This window comes from Callospermophilus lateralis, unplaced genomic scaffold, assembly GCF_048772815.1.
Source record: "Callospermophilus lateralis isolate mCalLat2 unplaced genomic scaffold, mCalLat2.hap1 Scaffold_408, whole genome shotgun sequence".
NCBI lineage: Eukaryota > Metazoa > Chordata > Mammalia > Rodentia > Sciuridae > Callospermophilus > Callospermophilus lateralis.
The window spans coordinates 444,922-465,697 of record NW_027514360.1 but is presented as its reverse complement, the minus strand read 5'-3'; the positions used below and the strand labels follow the sequence as shown (position 1 = coordinate 465,697).

Genomic DNA, 20,776 nt, shown 5'->3' with positions numbered 1-20,776 from the left:
CAAAAAATTTTTTAAAAAATTAAAAGAAAAATGATGCTAAAGGGAAGGAGCATGTTTAAAAATGTTTTGATGAAATTATTTGTTTTAAACAGATCTCAAGTTAAGAGGGTTTAATGGTGTCTAAGTCTCAAGGAACAGAATTTCTATGTGGGTTGCATAGTAGACAGTCTTTGGGATCAGAAGGTCTGAGTTTAAATCCTGGTTTACCCTTAACTAGTTGTGTGATCTTGGGTATGATACTAAATCTCTCTGAATCTCAGTTTCAGTAGGAATTCAGTCAAGGAACTAGTCATGGTAAGACTGAATGGTCCACGTGTGCTTTCTGGAGGTGCTGGCCTGTGATGGATTTGATGTATCTGCCATGGTTACAGCTAGCCTTTCATGGTTTGTTGTTGTTGTTTTGTTTTTCATTTATTAAAAATTTGTTCTAATTAGGCCTTTCACATTTTTGCACAAACTTCATACATTTAAGGGATGGATTTGCAAGTTGCCTGACCAAAGTTAGAATAGAGTCCATTTCATGGAAGTGTCCAATCTGCAAAAGCACTGTTATTCTCTATGGGCTATCTGCAGCAATACTATGTTCTACATATAGTGGTCCATTCAATCCTTACAACAACACTGTGAAATAGGTGGCAGTATCACCCGATCTGAAAGATAAGGAAACGGAGGAAAGCCAGGCTTGAGAGTGCTTCTCCCATGGTCATATAACAAATTTAGGATTGGAACTCAGGCAGTCTTCCACAGAGCACTTGGCGACCACAGCCTTCTGTTCCTACCAGTGCCTTGCATTTATAAAGCACAATATCATAGACTGCTGCTCATGTGATCACGGCAATGGTGTTAGGTGCTCTTATTTTTATAAAGGAGGAAACTAGAGAATTCTGAAGTGACTTACCCAAAGTCCTACAGAACCTTAGCTCTGGGCTTGGCCATTCCTCTCTTTATACCTGAGTACTCGGAGCCTCAGTTTCCTCATTCTTGGGATGGGGATAAGGATGCCCAGTTTGCCAGGCTAAGGTGAGGATGGGACATGTGAAGCCTTTAGAAGGGTGCCAGGAATAGTAAGTGTTGAGTGGACATCGGCTACTACACTGTCATGGTGATCATTATTGTTCAATGTCAGTTAGCTTCCTTTGCTCTGTGATTTACAGACCCTAGCAATGCACCCTCCTACCAGAGTTAACGAGTGCCTCGTGTCCAGGTTAGTACAAATGCACTAGAGTCAACACTCTAGGTCTTTGCCACTCCTAAGTTTGTCCCACACTCTGTGATTAGCCTCTCTGAACCTCAGTTTTCTTCTCTATAAAATGAGAATGATAACATCTGTCTCAAAGGATACTTGGGAGAATTAAGTGAGCGCATGTATTTTGAAAGTGCCTGACTCAGAAAATGCAGCAGCAAATATGACTTCCTTTCCCTTCTTTGGAAGTGTTTTTCATGGAGCAGAGCCATGCGTTTGATAAAAAGCAGACATTGCAGGCACTCAGCTGTGTTTCTTCAGTAGGAGTTTTCAAGGCTTGTCTGCTGTGAAAGTGTTACCTGAGCACCTCCTATGAACCCAGGGCTAGGTGGGGATGCAGAGGAAACATAAAATATGACCCTGTGACATTTCACCTGTGGCTTGATGGGATCCGATGCTGGTAGGAGCAGAGCTGCCCCTGCAGAGAGAGCGCTCACCTGATAACCCAACTCTTGAGTCCTGTATTAGTCACCATTATACAGAGAAATGGAACCAATAGAGAGAGATGTGAAGAGATCCTTTATGAAGCATTGACTCACACAATTATGGAGGCTGAGAAGTCCCACCATCTGCAGTCTGCCAGGAGGCCCAGGAAAGCCAGTTATGTAGTTGCAGTCCACCCAAGGACGTGAGAATAGGTATCACTGGTGTTTGAGGACAGGAGAGGATAGCTCTCCCACATCAAGCAGAGAACAAATTCAGTCTTCCTCTGCTTTTTGTTCTGTTCAGGTCCTCATGGGATTGGATGATGCCCTACTCACATTGATAGGGACATTGATGATGACACTGTTTACTTAGTCTGCAGGGATTCAGTGCTAATCTCCTCCAGAAACACACTCATGGACACACCCAGAAGTGTTTTATCAGCTATCTGGGTACCTTTAGCCAAGTCAAGTCGACACATAAAATTAACTATCCTCTGAGTCCCCAGGCCAGGGAGAGCTTTCAAGGAAATGTTTCTTTTCAGGTAGGTAGAGCAATACGATCTAGACAGCCCTCCCAAACTGTTAGCTGCGTATTAGTCTGCAGGGACTAATATCATAACATAATTAGTATAGCAGTGCTCCCAGCTTAATTAAAAATGCTGCATATGAAGGGCAGTTAATGAGAAACGCAAGGTTTGATGATTCAGAACTGCTGAGATTTAGCAGTTTAGTGGGCGTAGCGAGGAAGCGTAGAATTTATTTCCTTTTGCTCTTCTCTTTGTACATCTGGACAGGAAGGGGTCTGAAAGGAATTGCTCACAGTATGTACAGTTAGCGAACTTTGATTATCTGGAGGTCCCTCGGCTTTCTGCAACACTGCTGGGGGCCAGCCAAGCAGGAAACAAAAAAAGCCCTTGGAGCCCACAAAACACATTTCAATTTGTGCACCAGTCTTTTGCTTTTCTGATAACAAATCCACTCAACCCATACTTGAAAGCTATTTGTTGATGCTTACTTTATGCAAAATTTTAATAAGCCAGGTAATCTGATTTTCCAAGCATTAGCAGAACAGCAGACACTCAGCTGGCCCTGGAGGACGGGACCCACAGAGGTGCCTGGCTCTGCACCTGTATCGGGTCAGGAGCGGTCTCCCAGGCACAGGGTATGTTTTGAGCACAGGAGAGATAACTATGTAAGAATCTCTACTCTTAAGGGGCTTACAGTTTAGGAGCAGACAGACGTTGTCTCAGTCAAGGATCTTGGGTTCAGACAGCAGAATCTATTCTGGCTAGTTGGAACAGAAAAGGATTTGGTACAGGATATTAGGTGACTTGCAAACTTTCCAGGAATGCCAGGGGCTCAAGCTTAGATGCTACAGAACTACAGGAGCAGCCAGCATGTCATAGGACTGTTGTGATGGAATCCCCTTTGTCCTCCCTCCTTGGGACTCAGAAGTCTAGGAACTAGACCGTGGAACCTACACCACTCTGTCCAGATCAACAAACTCCTCCACCAGTGTGCTGGCAGGCATGTCTCATTTACCTGAGCATACACACCAGCTGCAAGAACACGCAGCCTCCACAGCTCTGCAGGATCACCAGGAGGAATGCTGTGTCCTTGACAGCTGTCCTCCCCATAGACCAAGACGGGGTGGAAGTGCGTGTTGAGAGAGTAAGTATTTGATGTCTGCTTCAGATGCAGCAGATGATTGGTGGTCAGCAAGACACATCCTGTTGTAGAGGCACTTTCTGAGGGCTGACTCAATGCTGGATGGGACAAAGGGGACACAAAAGGACACCTGTGTCTATGCGTGGGGGTAATGGAGAGACTCTGGGGATGGAACCCAAACATGCTCTACTTCTGAGCTACATATTCAGCCCTTTTTCTTTTGAGACAGGATCTTGCTAAGTTTCAGGCTAGTTATAAACTCATGATCCTCCTGCCTCAGCATCCAGGAACTTGAGATTGCTGGTATTGGCCATTGTGCCCAGCTGCTGTATGTACCTACTTCTTATCCAGAGAGTCAAACAAATCTCTGCAAGTTAAATGAAAGAATGAGAAGAGGGCTGGATGTGGTGGCATTAACCTGCAATCCCAATGACTTGGGAGGCTAAGGCAAGAGGATTGCAAGGTTGAGGCCAGCTTTGGCAATTTAGCAAGACCCTACCCCAAAATAAAAAAAAAAGAACTGGGGATACAGCTCAGTGGTAAAGTGCCCCTGGGTTCAATCCTCATTACAAAACAAATAAATAAATAGGGAGAGGGCCTACAGGAGGGTGCTAATAAGAGGAAAAGGTCATTTCCACAGAGCCTCAGGCCAATGCTCAGTGTGAAACATGACAAACTTGATATGTGTTTGTATACTTTTTATATCCATAGAGTCACGTACTTATATCTATGCAGAGGCTGTCACTATGGCTTCTTTACTATTTCCTTCTCCTGCTTTCCATTCCCTTTCCCTGTCTTCCCAAACTTTCCTGGCCTGAGTTCCATTGGAACTTGTTAATTTCATTAACAAGATCATTACCATTGATGTGGATTATTGTCATTAGTGTTATTGTTAAGGTCCCAGCTTCCCCATCCTGGGTACCTACCACACATCAGGTCACACAACCAGGAGAACACAGGAATTCTGACTGTCCCAATGTCCCTAGGCCTCAGCCCCACATCTCACACTTGGTTCTCTACAGTGAACCCCTCTGCCTTTTGGAATTTAATTAGAATGCTTCTCCGGGGGAACTCTGGGAAGATTTCTGGTCTTCTCCTCTTAGTATTATGACAAGGCCACATGGCTTACCCGAGCCCAACACCAACTCTTCGGTTCTGGAAATCTTTATTGCTGCAGCAGGTGTTTCCATCTTGCCTTGCCAGTCCTCCTGGCCAGCTGCCCTTCCACAAGGGAGAAAAGACCCCCACATGCTCCACTGGATATGGGACGAAGCTTCCTGGGTGCACTGTTTCTTTTCCTAAGGGAAAAACCAGCTTTGGGAAATAAGCCCACCTCCATTCCCACGTAGCAATTATGTGCATAATTACATTCCACCAGGTGTCACTAAAGAGGGTGAAACCCATTAAATGTTCAAATGGGAAAACAGAAAGGAGCCTCTGAGAAAGCCCAGGAATGGTGCTCTCTGCAGGGGTGGAGGGAGTGAGCGCGCGGAGGTTTCCTGAGTGTCCGCCAGGCCCCTGCTTTCCTTTAAGTGATGGCTCAGCCTGAGCAGGGGAGAGTAGGCCTGATCTGAACCAGTGAGCAAGCTGAGCTTAGCCCATGCAGTGGATCTCCCAAGGGCTGCCAGCCACAGTGAAGAACAGCCTTTACAGGAAGTGCGCCCACATAGCACTCTGTGGTCCATTTTAAATTCATAGAGGAGTAAACCTTCGCTTTCTTATTTTTTTTTTCTTTCTCCTAACTTTCAGGGTACCCAGCACACAGCAAGTAACCCTGGGGCACATTCCCATTGAGTTATATCCCCAGTCCATTTTAGTTTTTATTTTGAGACAAAATCTCACTAAGTTGCTGCTAAGATACTGAGGCTGATCTTGACCTTGCCATCCTCCTGCCTCAGCCTCCTGAGTCTCTGGGATAGTAGGCGTGTGCCACAAGTCCAGCATGACAGGCTTCTTTATCACCATTCTCTCTCCTTTGCTCTAATGATGAACAGAGTTCACAGGGAAAGAAGATCTAAGGGAAGAAAGCACCAGGCACAGGCGAGCTTATTTAAATTGACATTTACAATGGCTGCTGTAAACCTCATTTTACAGATGAGGAAACGGGCTCAGAGAAAGGAAGGGACTTACCTGAGGCTACTGAGGATTTGAACCCAGGTTTGCCCAACTTCAAAGGCTGTTCTCTTTGTACTAGACTGAAGAGCCCCCCTTGGGGTGCGTCCCATGCAGGGCTGACTGTGTGCTCTCCTGTCAATGCCATCAGGGAGGAATGTTCAGGGGTGTCCGGTTCCTGGGTTCAGTCATATTGAGAGAGCCCCTTCCTTCCTGCTCACCAAAAGCTCCATACCCAAGCTGAGTTAGAAGAGCCTTCTGCTTACTCATGTGAACCCTGTCTTTGGGCCATCTTGATCAAGCTTTGTCCACTGAAGTTTCACAAAGGGCCACCTGGAGATTCAGTGAGAACACAGACTAGAGGCCTGTCAGCCTGCAGACCTGCTTCCTCCCTGATTAAGCCAGACTCACCCTCTCCTTTCCCTACTCACACCCCTACCAATGTGAAGTGACACCTGGGTCCCTGTCTTGCCTAAATACACACACTGTGCCCTGTCCAGAGCTGGGGGTCAGCCTCCTCCCAACATCCCCTGACCTTTCCTCACCAGCATTTACCAGGTTCAATTAAGTCAGTCTACCAACATGGCTCCAATCCCTGCCTCCTTCCCACCTCCCACCATCATCTAGACCACTGCACTAGTTTCTCCAGAGACCTTTATATCTCCCTTTCCGCTCCCATCTCTCACACAGTTATGGGCAAGACTTGCAAAACGTTTATTTTATCCATCCAACCAACAAGCTGTCTAACCTTCATCCAGTAAGTATTTGTAGAAAGTATATGTTTGCCGGGTCAGGTTTCATCTTGGACTTGAGATGAATGTAAATTTAGATAAGAAATGGCCCAATCTGTAGTGTTGAAGAGATAAATAACCAAACATCTGCTCAGGTGGAAGGCAACCCTAGGAAGGGTGTCCTACCTGGCCTGGCAGCCTTGGTGGAGGCTTCTGGAGGAGGCGGCTGGGGTGGGGCCACTGTGCACACACAAAAGCCTGACCCTGTCTTGAAGTTTGACGAACTTCAAATACCTGTCGAGGTTAGAAGGAAGGGTGCTTGCTGCAAGTGTAAAGGCGAAATCTTGAGGAGCCTTGAACTGCTGTTGGCAGTGGGATGCCCCTGAGGGCTTAATTCAGGGAGCAGATGAGCAGAGAGCTCTTAACATTCCACCCGGCCTCACTTGCACCCCCTGGTGAGCTTTTATTCATTTCCACCCTCCAGCCAGTTCACTGATGAACCTCCTTTTCTGGGTTGTACCTGATCAACACTTTTATTCAACACTGCTCGTGCATAAGGGTCACACTCAGAGAAATCCCTTTTTATTCTGTGTCTATTGCTGTCACAACATGGCTTGAATGTTGGCACAATTCGAGAGCAAATCATCTGGGATGTGCTCAGCCACTCCTGCCTCCCTGCCTCAGCCTATCCAGAGCGCCCTACTGGAGGGCCCAGTAGGAGCTGATCAAAAACAGGCCAGCTGCTACCTCCTGCTCTTCTAATCATCTATGGGAGAAATGGAAAACCCACTCCTTTTCTTTGCTGAATGCAGATGGGGTCAGTGTATCTTGGGTTTGGGAGTCAGGAAGTGGAGGGGCTCAAGCTGGGGGCCACCCATGCAGGGTTCCTGAGCCTAAAAAACTTCCCCACCTTGCATATTCAGCCCCCCTTGGCCCTCTTTTTTCACCTATTGCCTGTCTGCAGCCTCTGTTCATGTCCCTTATATGTTCCTGCCTCAGCAGAAAGCATGACCCAAAACCTTAAACCACTGGGTTGAAGCCCTTGGCTGTGTAACCTTGGGCCAGTAACTTACCTCTTCTGAGTTTTGGGTTCCACCTTGAATTGTGTACAGGACTAATGTTCCCTGCCTTACTTAAGTCTCAGATCTGGGTGAATCAAAAGTGTTAGCAAATGTGGAGAAGCTTTCTACATGTCACAACTGCCCTCAAGTAGGTCTCATGATCCCTATTTCACAGGTAAGGAAATAGAAAACTGAGAGGTGTTAAAAAACTTTCCAAGCTAGAAAGAAAGTGGGTGCCCTGATGTAAGGCCCTGCAGCTAGAGATCATGTCTGTTTATTCACCCAGTATATTTGACAGTGTGGCTAGTATATAGTAGGTGATAAATAAGTATCTTCAATGACTACCTCTAAAGATGGTAATCTTTCAATTCATCTCCAATCTTTTAAATTTAAAAGAAAAAAATAAGCTTACTAAGTAGGCATAAAGGTTTTTTGTTTTTTGTTTTTTGCTCTAATTTTTATTTCTTTGATTACTAGAGAAACTGAACATTTTTTCCATGTGTGTATTCAGTCAACACACTTCTTGCATAACTGGCCCTGCCCTTTACCAATTTATTTTGGGGCAGGGTACTAAATGCTTTTCCTGATCATTTGCATAGGTTCATTATTGGATGGATAATAACCTTCTCCTATCTTCCATGCTACAAATATTTATCCAGTTTGATGTCCTTTAAAAAAAAAGTATGTCCTTTTTACTTTGTTTTCTTTCTTTCATGTTTTGCAGAATTATAGAATAAAATTAATTTCATTCATGATAAGTTGTATCATTAGCATGCCAAAACCCCAGCCAAGATTTGGAAGTGAGTTTCCCCAGGCAACACATACCTCTCTCTCTTCCCCAACGAGCTGGGCAGGTTGAAGGTAGCATCAAAAGCAGACGTGAAGGTAAAAGCAGCCACAGAACGCAGCCCTAAGCCCACAGGCTCTTGCTCGGCAGCCAGAAGACAAATCTTCTGTACCATAAACATATGATTGGCTTATGTGTGTTTTACTATATACACGTGGTTTTGATCTTCATCAAAAGGCCTAGTGACATGTTTTTCAAGTTCTCCTTGGTTGTGCCCATCTCCCTGCACACTGCCTGTGTCACCCTTGGCCAAATGTCACAGAGTCAGAAAACATGAGACTGGGGTGAGTGGCTGATGAGAACAACAAGAATGCTCTGGGTTTGGCTTTACTGTGGCACCCCACTTTGCTATCCATTTGTACATGGGTGTTCACAGCCACCAGCGGTAATGGTGTGGGTGACGATAGGATTTCCACTCTCTGGCAAGGGAACTGAAGCCCAAGAGCTTGTTCGTGGTCCCCGTGCCAGTGCCAGCCACAGGCAGAGGCTGGAGCCTTTCCCTGGGGTAACAGAGCTGCTATTGCTTCTGCTCTAACAAATGAATTCCTGAGCCAGTCTTGACCATCCAGTAATGGAATGGGGCAGTGTTTTGCACCCCGAGCCCCACTCTTGAAAGAGAAGGGCCTCCCTGCTGCTGTGGAGCTCTTCAGTTCTAAACTTCTAGAGAATATCTTGCATGATATGTGTGTCCCTTCAGCCACAAGGAGATGCTCCTCCAGAGAGGATGAGGTTATGTCTTAAAAGAACCAACAGAGACTAATGACAGCATTTCTGGAAATGGTCTTCCAGCCAGGACTCAAATGCCAGCTTGGCCATCAAACCTACCTTCCTTCTTTCAAAGGAATCTGTCCTCTTCCTAGAAGCTTAGAGTCTATCTGAAGAGAACGTATCATACCTCAGTTACTATAAAAGTACACTCCAGCACTGCTGTTCACTCACTCAACCAATATTTATAATCGAGGAGCTACTCTGTGCCAAGCATCACCTAGTGTAACAGTAAACACAAGAGGCCACCATTATGCACTTCCACTCTGCCAGGGAGATAGGCACCAAACAAGTGAATTGGCATAGAATGCTGGGATGCTGGAGCCCTGGGGTGGTGAGGAGGATGGTCAGGAGTGGGCAGGAATGTGCAGTGTGGCACAGAGAAATGAGGGGTCCATCCTGCTTGGAGTGGTGGCTCAATGAAGCTCTCAAAGGGAATCTTTCTGTGCTAAGTAGGCCCTGACTTCTGATAGGGTTTCAGGCAGACAAGGGAAGGAACAGTATTTTTGGCAAAGTAAGAAGCAAAAGCATAGACTTGGAGTGCTGAGATGTGTGGGCTTGTTTGGGAAATTGCAAGCAAGTCTGTTGTGGCAAAAGGAAGGAGGAGGGAAAGCCAGGACTCAATGCTGGAGAGGTACATTGTGGCCAGACATGAGGGCTCTGTGGTGTTGCAAGAGCCGAGAACACTGATGTCTCTGGAGAGGCTGCTATGACCACAGACCATGTCTGCCATGGCTGCCTGGCCGAGCTGTTGGCCAGTGGCCCCAGCAGGCATAGCCATGGCTTCTGTGAATAAGAAATTGTTAGAAACACAAGGGACACTTCCAAAAGCCTGCACACCCCTCATCATAACCGAGAGAAGAATATTAGATGATGTCCAGTCGTGGCCATCTTACAAAACCCTTCCAGAACTCTCCCAAACTGTCAAGATTATAAAAACAAGTATGAGAAATTCACAGCCAAGAGGTACCCGAGGACACATGAGACTGAATATAATGTGGTATGCATGTGGGATGCTGGGACAGAAAGAGACATTAAACAAAAACTAAAGAAATCCGAATCAACTATGGACATTAGTTTATAATAAATAGAAACCAATACTCATTCATTAATTGTAATGAATGAATCATGTTATTACAAGGTATTATTATGGAGAAACTAGACACCAGGTATAGGGCAGCTTTCTGTACTATCTTCCTTAATTTCTTTGTAAATCCTTAACTGGTTTTTAAAAATTGTGAAAGTCAGGACATAACAAAGATTGGAAAAAAATTAAATGGGGAAACATTTGTGACCCAAAATGTCCTTGCTCCTCCCAGCTCTAGGTATAATTCTTCCCCATTCATCTTGATTCCTCCCCCAACAAAGTTTTCAGCTTCTTTAAGGTAGAAATGGCACAGGTGTCCTCATGGGTGGGCACAGGAGGCTGAGAAGGTGGATGGGGATGCTGAGGCAGAGACAGCTGTGGTGGAGCCTCAGCCCGGGCTTCCTCCCTGGGCCAATGGAGGTTTCCAGGGAGGTGAGGCGTGTGGCAGTTCATTAACAGCCCTGCTGTCGCACACCTGGTGGTCCTTTCCATTCCTATGGGGGACATGGTCTGGGAAGCTTGGGTCAGTCAATAAAAGGCCACCTGTGACAAGAGCTTGAGAAGAGGCAGGAAGCAAATGCATCAGGGATCCCGGAGCCCTCTGACCTGACTGTGGGAAGCTGACCTCTGCTGTGAAACTGGCCCACACCTGTGTCTTTGTCCCTTCCTTCCTGGTGGATTTTCTTTTTCCCTCCTGCCTGTGTCTTTCTGTTTATAGAGACTTTTTTTAAATGTTCAAATTCTTTTTTTTTGCTAACAACAACAACAACAAAAAAATTGTGCTCTCAGTAATTGCTAAAATGTTCTTCTTTGTATCCCTGACTATCCTCCCTCAGTAAGGAATGCTTCTCCACCCTTCTGAGCCTGGCAGGGCCAGTGCTAACCCTTCACAGTTGTAAGCGTCCACACAGACCAGGCCCAAACAAGTCACATTACAAGAAGACTTCAGTGTCTCACCAGCTCTTCTGGAAGGTGTCTTTCTTGGTCACGGTACTTTGGGAAAGAGCTGGGTCTCTTTTCTCAGTTCCATTAAGCTCCTGGCTTTCTGGTAGTAAGGCAGGCCTCCCCGCCCCAACCTGCCAAAGGATTCCGAAGTTTTACCACAAAGCTGTTTGACATCACTGATTGCCTCTTCCCACGTTCACTATCAATGGATAGCAAGAAATTTACATTCGAGCCACCCGCCCCCCCCACACACACACACTACACACACACACAAACACAGCAAAGACCTGACCGTGTCTTTACCTTCTTCCCTCCAGGGCTGCTTCCCACCCAGCACTTACTTCCTACAGGGCTTCTCTGCCATGGTGAGTTCCTGGCAGTTCCTATGGGCTTCCTGGCCTAGCCCATGCACTGGGAGTCCAGGCAATCACTATACCAGGGAACTGTGAGTAGCAGTTCTTTCTGAAGATTCTCCCTCAGTACCAAGTCCAGCCCAAGTCCAGGTAGAAGAATAGAAGCCACTCTAAGTCTTTCAACAAAGAGAATGTAATGCAGAAAACTGACCACATAGTGGATGATACATCCAGGAAGCTACATGGTACAGGTTGAAGCAGCCCAGGGATCAGCAGGAGCAGGCAGCCACTATCACTTCTGGGCTGGAGAGACAATGAAAGGAGGGAGTATTTCCAGATCTCAGAAACTGGGACAATCCACAGAAACTAGAACCATCTTGTAGGATGACTGTCAGGACCTGAAACAGCAGAGATCATAGGACTGCTAACGAGCACATTGTCCGAAATGGTACAAGACTAATAGAGAAGCTGGCTGCTCTCTTTTTACTTCCAATCTTCTACCAGTGTCTCCCATTAGACAAATCTGTCCAGAATCCAGTAAGCAAGGGACACTGAGCAGAGGAGGGTAATATAAGAGAAAGAATCTGGAAACAAATAGACAAATGACTGGCACAGTGTCCAGTCACCCTTCTCACCTGCACCCACATGCCTTTTTTAAAGGCTGTGTGGACCCACCCAACCACCCACTCCAGAAAACTCCTACACTTTTCTAATTTCTCTGATCAAGACACTTGGCATCTTAATAAAGCCATCATGTTCTTTTATGATCTCCTAGATAGAATAAATGTGGGGTGATCAGGATGCTCTTTGGCTTTGGGGAGGGGGTGGTAAGCTCTGTGGTCATCAATCTTGCTTCCATGTGTAATTGCACTCCTCAGTCCTTTGGAGAAGAGCTGTGTCTCTTTTCTTTCGTAAGCTCTTCCAGGCATACTGGTTCTGCTCATTCTTACAGCCCCAGAGGCTCAGCTATACCTCGAGCAATTATCTTCTGCTCTACAAGACCAAATTCATAACCCACACCCGGCTATCCAGCCACGTTCTGCCTGTGAGGGCCAGAGGGCTGCTAAATTGCGTCAAGAGCTTTCAGCTCTTGTTTGAGGTGGTTAATCAGTTCCAGCCTGACTCCCCTTACATGGCTTTTCTCCTCCTCTCCTAGCTGGGAGCCCTTGCTGCTGGTGTGGGAGCCCTGGACAGAGGCGAATGTGCAGAGGAAAAGTCCAAGGACAGAACAGAAGAAACAAAGGCCCCTAAGTTTGTGCAGCCAAGAAAACAACAGAAAACGTGAGAAAGGATTTGGGCTGAGCTTTCTTCTTTTGTTTTGGAGCATTTCAAGGGGCCAGGCATGCAGTTATGTTTGGATTGGGAAGAAAGGCATAACTATGCAGAAGAAAATCCTTCTCAGATTTTATTCTGGCTGTTATTGGATTAAAGAAAGCACTGAGAGGATTACTCTGGGGATGGAGGCTGTTGCAGCCAGTCAGGAGGGGCCGTCTCTTCCTGGGCCATGTTTAGACAGCATTGGAGCCAGGGGGCTTGCTTGGTCCTTGGTCCCCAAGCTGATAAATGCAGCCATAAATGGCTCCCCACTGGGAACCATTCATGTTACTCCTTTTCTTGATTTTCTTGATGGCAATGATGATTATTAAATATTAACAACAGTGCTAGTTAAGATTGTTGGTTCAAGGTGGCAGAACCCCAAATCATCCTACTCAGAACAGAGGGATTGCCTACCATCTCAGAGAATCCCAGGAGATGAATCCTCTAGTCAGAGAAAAGGCAGAGATGCAGTGGAATTGTGTGTGGACTTTCAGTTCTGTCAAATTTGCTCTGTCCCTTCTGCCGTTCTGGTCAGCTTCTCTTGGGCTGTGTGCTCTGTTCTCTCCCTGCAGACCAACTTGCCTCCCTGTATGAGCTTCCTAGGGCTGCCATGACAAAACACCCTAAGCCTTGGCTTTAATGACAGAGACTTGTTGACTCACAGTTCTGAAAACAAAAGGTTGAAGTTCAAGATGTCAGCAGGGCCATGCTCCCTAGAGGGGCTTGGGAGTTCCCAACTGTTTCAGCCTTCTCTCGCACCCTCTGGAAGTTCCTTGGCTGTTGACAGCAAGGAACAGAGGATGCTCGAGGGTCTTTCATTGGCAATTAAATCTCTCCCCATGGTGTTCTCCCTGGGTACACACCTGCCTCTGCCCAAATCTCCCCCTTTTCTCAGGAGAGCAGTCATACTGGATTTTAACTTGATTACCTCCATAAAGACCTCATCTCCAAATAAGGTCCCTGTCTGAGGGACTGTGGATTTAGATTCTAAATATCTGTTTTGGATGACTCAATTCATACCATAACACCCACATGACCCAGCAATACCTCTGTTTTTACCTTTTATAATTTTCACTACTGAACGCTACATTCTTTGTTGCCTCCTATTTTCAGAAATCCCAGGAAGAATTCTAATAGGTCCATTTTCAATCAAATTCTGGTCTTCTCAAGGGGAACAAGGGATCCAGAACTACAATTAACTCCTACTTCTTTTTCAGAAAAACCAGTTGATGATGGCCAGGGAGACAGAATTCTTTAAACACATGGCAATTCTTATAGAACTCATGCACCTGCTGCATCAGCTGATGAATGCTGGATAAAATCACCCCCCAAATCACAGTGGCCTATAACAGCAAAGGGTTCGTTCTCTTATAGTCCACATCCTGTTTGGACAGTAGAGGTGGTGGGAAGAGGAGGGGTCTCCACTCCTTCAAGTTTCCCAGGGACCAGGCTGAGGCACCACTGTGCCAATCACTGTGCTGGTGTGAAAGAGAATGCTGGAGGGCCTTTCCCTGGCAATTAAATCTTTCACCTGGAGTTGATACAATCCTGCTTACCACTCACCAGCTGCAACTAGTGGCATGGCCTTATCAGGGCATGCAGTCTCACTGTGTGCCTAGAAAATAGCCAGAATTTTGACAAAGAGCATAGATGACTCTCACAACCCTATGATAGGAGAAGTGGGAAAGGGGGGTTTCCAATAAAAAGGATGGGCTTCCCCAGAATGAGATGGGCACCTGCACAGGTATCCTAGCAGGTAATACAGGGCATCTCAGCCCAAGGAAAGAGAGCAGAAAGACAGTGTTAGATATACTGGTTTGGCTGGAGCATAGGAGGTCTGAGATGAGGCTGGAAATCTACCAGGCTGGCTGGGGAAGAGAACTTCTTGCTCCAGGGAGGAGTTTGGATTTTGTCTCAAAGACAGTGGGGGAGCAATAAGAGCTTCAAGTCAGGAATAGCAAGGTCAGCCTGCATTTTAGGAATAGCATTGGCACTCCGACAATATATAGGATTATGCCAGGATCTAGTGGTACAATTAGCCAGACTGTGGCTAGCGTGAGAGTACAATTAGATGTGATAAGTATGGATGGCTTGGTGGAACTGCTGGGATCTGCACTGTCTCCTGAAGGGTAGCCAGGAAGGTCTGGGGATCATGGAAGGAGCAAGGGTCATGGCAGGCTGACACAGTCGAGCAGAGGCCCAGAAGCCTGGGAGGACTCTGGTGGTTGAAAACCAGGGTTTGTGTATTTTCTCCTGAACTTTCAAATCCCAGAATTTTTGATGGTTTACTTGAATATTTTTAATTAGTTAAATAAAAGCAAGTTTCAAAAAATTGATAAAACCCTCCACAGATGTCACAGACTTTATTAGGTTGCTTTTGAATACCTGTGGCTCTTTAAGAACCAAGTATTTGCTTGGCGCAGTGGTGCACACCTTTAATCCCAGAGACTGGGGAGGCTGAGGCAGAAGGATTGCAAGTTCAAAGCCAGCCTCAACAACTTAGTGAGACCCTAAGCAACTTAATGGAACCCTGTCTCAAAATAAAAAATAAAAAGAGCTGGGGATGTGGCTTGGTGGTTAATCATCCCTGGATTAAATCCCTGGTACATTTTTTTTTTATTCGCCTGCCACACACTTCCTGCCATACATGCTGGCAGAGATTCTGTGCATCTCTCGTGAGAGCCCAGGGCCTTTTCTCATACTCCCAGGCAGTGTGCTGAAGCACCTCCCCACCTGATCCACTTGACCTTCTCTCTGACAGACGTCCCTGCAATAGCACTAATCCTCAGTTGTTTCAAAGATGAGCCTACACATGGTTCAGATTTTGGCAGCAAACCCTTGGAGGATTCATGAGCCATAGCTTGCCATGGCTGACACTGAGAACCACTTGAGTGTATCAGAAGAAGAAGAGAGAGAATATCAAGTAGAAACCTGGCCACACTCCCCATATAGATCAGAAAACAGCCAGCGAAGTTTACCCAGATTTCCTGCACCAGCAGAGGCAGACACATCCTCACCATGCCGTGTCCTGAGCTGGCTGGGTTGACCCTCTGAGGACCTGTGGATCAACTTTTTTCATGCCTTTGTGAATAAGGATGCCCAATTAAAAATTCACAGGAAGATTGCAAAAAGACATCTGCTGACTTTATCTCCCTCTGTGTGAATTAAAAATATTCAGCTGCTCTACACACAAAAAAAAATTCCATTATGCCATGTGGCTCATGAGCTGGTTGTTCGTTCAAGTTCAGGGCAGAGAGAAGGTGAGGTGGAAGGGGAGGGGAGGGGGAGGGGAGGACACACTGGGATTTCAACCTGAATCTGTCTTGAGCATGGCATTGTAGAATTCTCTACCCCATTGACATTCTTTCTGAAGGAATTGCCATTCTGTGTATTCTGTGTCTGTGATTGAGTCCCTTGGTGAGTTTGTGGTGGGGGGTGGCGTGGTGGGGTGTTTGTGTGTGTTTTTCTCTTTACTCTGAAAATTGGTCTTGGAGTCCACAAGCAGCAGCAGCTGCTGCAGCTGCCATAATTAAAATGAAATAACCTGCTTCCTTCAGTCCTTAGGGACAAAGGCATAAGAAAATATCCATATTGTAAATGAACTCAGGAATGTGGTAGATCTTCTTTTGTTTACTTACAACAAGTTCTATAGCTTTGCTTTTTTCTGGAGTCAGAGAGAAAGTAGGGAATTAACCTTTACTAGGCATTTATCCTGACCCCAGGCACCGTCCTGCCTGTCCTAACTGCACAAGAGAGGGTTTGGGTCCAGCTTTGAGGCTTCACATCTTTCCCCTTTCAGTATCTTGTTGGCCCCCACATCTCTCCACCTGGTCCGATTTCATTCATAGAGCTGGAAGGATTGGCATTATTAAGATGTTATTGAATACGTTGGAACATGTAATTGGCTTGGATTAGAAACCAAAGCTCTTAGCAAAGCAACAAGAAGTATTTTGTGCTAATGATTTACATGATAATGAGATGGCTTTCAGAGGATTGGATGTGTTATTGAAGATGTTGCTTAAAGTCACTCATCAAACCAGTCTGGGAATTGAAAATCCCAGAAGTTCTGCAGACACTGGTTTATTTGGATCTCAAAATAAGGCATCAAAGGTAGAAGAAGCCAACTCTATGCTGGGAAAGGAGATAGTGTCTTGAAGGAGCTCCCAGCATGGTGGGAGGAAAGACATGAAGCCAAGTAATTATAAGACCCTGCTCATAAGGTCAAGGTCAAGGATATAAACAATTTGCTATAAGTTCAGCTTTTTTTCTCCCAAAACCCATTTCACCAGGTGACTTTGTGAGAAGAGCATCCTCACTAGGAATGCCCAGAATGTTAAATATCAAATGAGAAGAAGAAATTATTACACTGTCCATTATTATAAATGCACTAAGGGTCTGGTATTTGTTATCTCTAACTCATTATTTTAATCCCTGTTTAATAATAAGAAGACATATGAAGTTTGTCCCAGGCCACATAGCTGGTGACTGACTGAGGTGTTATTCAGACCCACTCTGTCTGTACACCGGGCTTTGTCTCCCAAACCTACACTCTTGGTTGCCAGGCACAGCACAGGTCTCCCATGTCCCATGTTTAGAGTGAGAAAGGTTTTTGTTCCAAAGAAGAAGAAGAAAGACAGTGGGGAGAGCAGAAGCAAGAGGAGCAGGAGCAGGGAGGGAGGGGAAGGGAGGGGGATGGGGAGGGAGAGGAGGAGTGAGAGGAGGAAGAAGAAGGTAAAAGTTTTACTAGCAGGCATCTTAGTGGGAAAGATTTGCAATCATCACCTCCAGGCTGCAGGTGCAAGGACCAGACCCAAGTGCATTGTAATCCCATTGTAAGCAGCCCTCCCTGAACAGCCCTGTCAGCCCGGAGCATGGAAATGCTGGCTTTCGCACTAACATTCCGCATGGCCCCTGCAGGTTCTGGTATGTCCAAAAGATGTTCCTCTGGATTTCCAAGTTCACTGGTCCTGTCACCACAGCTTAGCCAAGAAGGGAAAGACAAAAGTGAGCACTCCTTGCCAGGGACATGGGTGGTTGTCTGCCTCCTTTGAAATTCTCTGCAAGAAATTGAAGTGTGGTTTGAGACCCAACTCCAAGGACAATTTTATCTCCTTGATCTGTGGACACTTTGGGGGAAGCTAACAGAAGCAAAGGGTTCTATGTTAATTCCACCTGGGCTGTCCCTAAGGGCAGTCCAGGAAAAGATCAAGCTCTACACACTCCAAGGCAGGCAGAAAGTGCTCTGGGAGCAGGACAAGTGTGGCAGGCAGGCAGGTGGTCATTTGCAGGGTCACAGCATGCTTTATGGCTTACCTGGAAAGGAAAAGAACATGGCTCAAGTCTCATCTCAGCTGCTTCCCAGCTGGGGGATTAGGGACAAGCAGCTTAGATGCACCAAAGCCTCCTTTCCTCATCAGCAAGTCAGAAAGGATAATATGTGCTTCCTGCAATTGTTCAAAAGTTTAAATGAGATAAAGCACCTGACAGCCTGCCCAATACCAGCACCGTACAATCATGAAGTTCCTGTTTGTTATGATTTAACTATAGTGTCCCCCACAAGCTCAAGTGTAAGACAATGCAAGAAGGTTCAGAGGAGAAATTATTAGGTTGGGAGAGCCTTAACCTAATCAGTGAAATAATCCCTCATGGGATTAATTGAGTGGCAACTGGAGACAGGTAGGTGTGACTGGAGAAAGTGGTTCAAAGGAGCGTGGCTACGGGGTATATATTTTGTCTCTGGAAGGTGGAGATCCTCTCTCTGCTTCTTGATCACCATGATGTGAGCTGCTTCCCTCTGCCACACACTTGGCCATGAAGTTAAGCCTCATCTCAAGTCCCAAGAAATGGAGCCAGCCTTCTGTGGACTAGGACATCTGAAGCCCTCAAATAAATTTCTCCTTCTTTCTAGTTGTCACAGCAGTGAAAAAACTGACTAAAATGCTGCTCCAGGTGTGTCCCTTCCATTTCCTACTTTGCAAGGCTAGCCAGATTCTGCTAACTAATTCAGATTGCCAATTATGGCACATCTTTGCTCAACAACCCTTGATGGCTCCCTATTACTAAATAATGACCATTCTCTGACTTGGCATTCAGGGCTCATCCTGTTGAGTGTGATGTCCTCCACTTACCTCTACATAATCCACAGACTCCAGAATAAAAGCACACTCCTTCTTTGTCAGGGTTTCTCCTCCTATGCCTTTACTCCATCGTGTGGAGTTCTTGCCCTGCCCCACACTTACACCATCTCTGGTGCAGGTGTCTGTCCATGCCCCATCCTCTCTCTAGGACTCACCTATATCTCTCATGAAACTACAAGCAGTAGAGTTCTTTGTGGCCGTGCCTTGTTCTCCTTGCCAGCCTGCAAGCTTCTTGAAGACAGGATTTGCTTCTGAGTCATCAGTGTCTCCTGCGGAGCCCCTAAAACTCAGCACAGGGATGAATGAATGAGTGAGTGAGTGAACGAATGTCCTGATCCCTTCCTGACTGAATTTCCTCTGAACAAAGTGCTAGTGTATACATACTTCTAAAACCTTTTCAGTAACCTATGAGTATTTTGGTATTCTTAATAGTCACCATGATGCTTATGGAAGGTACTTTGAAAAAGGGGAAATTTGAGAAGGAGGACTGAAAAAAAAATAGATAAAAGAAAAAGAGGTGAGGGTCTCATGATTGTACCGCAGCCCATCAGGTCATCTGCCCTGGCTGCTCAGGAGCCTGATCGCCGAGGGTGGCGAATGGTTAACCCTGCACGTGGACAGAGCTTGGCAATGTTTCCTGCCTAATAGAGTTATTCTTTGTACAGAATAATTAGAATTTGCTGTGCAGAAACATATGAAATATGGGTAAAGCTGGCAAAATTTCACACTTAGGAGAATTTTGCTTTTAATGGGAATTACTAGTCATTCCTCACCTTAAAAGAGACAATAATGACTTCTTAGATAGTTTCCTATGTATATTTGGCAAACATATATTCAGGGAGATTCTCAAAAACTGACTTTTTAAAAAACACCAAGGCTGTGGGGCTTTCATACAAAAAGGCATTCTGTAGTATTTGTGTATTGATGATGGTATAGTACAGAGAAAAGTTCATAGACTATAACTCCTTGAGTCCCTGTGTTCAAATCCCTGTTCCTCCTCTTGCAATGACCTGAGACAAATGACTTAAAGCCCTTAAGCTTTTCTTTACCCTTCTTTTGAAAGGGATAAGATCTTTTATATTGATTTGACAAACCTTTATTGTATGGGGGCGTTGGCCCTGGGCTCCACACCTCCTTCAAGGCACACAGTCCTTTGTTCATCAAATACTCAGTCTCTACTCTGCTCCAAGCCCTGTGCTGCATGCCTGGGTTGCAAAGAGGGCTGATCTGCAGTCCCTGTCCTGGTAGCGATAGGTCCACCTGAGAAAACATGTACGTCAAAAATGACTGTAAGAGCTGGGCACAGTGGCACACGCATGTAACTCCAGCGTCTCGGAGGCTGAGGCAGGAGGGTCATGAGGAAGCCTCAGCAAAAGCGAGGCACTAAGCAACTCAGTGAGGCCCTGTCTCTAAATAAAATACAAAATAGATTGGGGATGTGGCTCACTGTTTGAGTGCCCCTGAGTTCAATCCCTGGTAGCCAAAAAACAAAAACAAACAAACAAACAAACAAATATAATGCAAGACCATGGCTCCTATAACACAAGAGAAATAGAGAAGAAAGGAAGATGCCCCTGAGCCTTCCAGAAGGCTGAGTAGAGGATGATTGTGGGGCTTAGAATCCCACTCACTTCTAATCTAAATGGTGTGGGTTGGGCAGTCCCGTTTCCCCACTGGTATGCATTTGCAATGACTGCTGGGGAGCAGTCTGTGAGACAGGGTGTGAGGCATCTTGCCACCTCACTTCAGTCTGATCTCTGTTTTCTGCTTCAACAGAAAGGATTCCGCCTTGTCCTCCAGGATCCAATGGCCTTGGAGAGAGGGCTGCAGGGCCCACGGATACTATTAACTCTTCCAAACGTGCTGACATGGAGCCAGGTCAGTCCCCCTCATTAGCTCTGACTTTCTGTTGTAAACTGCAAACTGTGGCGTTCATGAGAAATATATCTTGGAATATGAAGCATGCAAACTTTTTAGTTGGAGGCTTTTGCCACTAGGCAGCCTAGGAAGTGGAAGACCTCAGCCTAGTGGAGGTCTCTCAGGGAGAGAGAGATGCAAGAAGAGGACTGGTGTGGGGCAAAGGCT

General features: G+C 45.9%; 1 long non-coding RNA gene across 2 annotated transcripts in view; it reads left to right on the top strand.

Annotated features, from left to right (window-relative positions):
- LOC143387803 (uncharacterized) overlaps positions 1–20,557 on the top strand; it is a 220,499-nt gene extending 199,942 nt beyond the window's left edge. The window contains exon 3 of one of the 2 annotated variants that reach the window (XR_013155049.1): positions 20,468–20,557. This is a non-coding gene — a long non-coding RNA (uncharacterized LOC143387803). Of the gene's footprint in view, positions 1–12,393; positions 12,472–20,467 lie in introns of those variants that run through there. The other variant, XR_013155050.1, reaches the window with a different exon arrangement.
- The last annotated feature ends 219 nt before the right edge of the window (positions 20,558–20,776 follow it).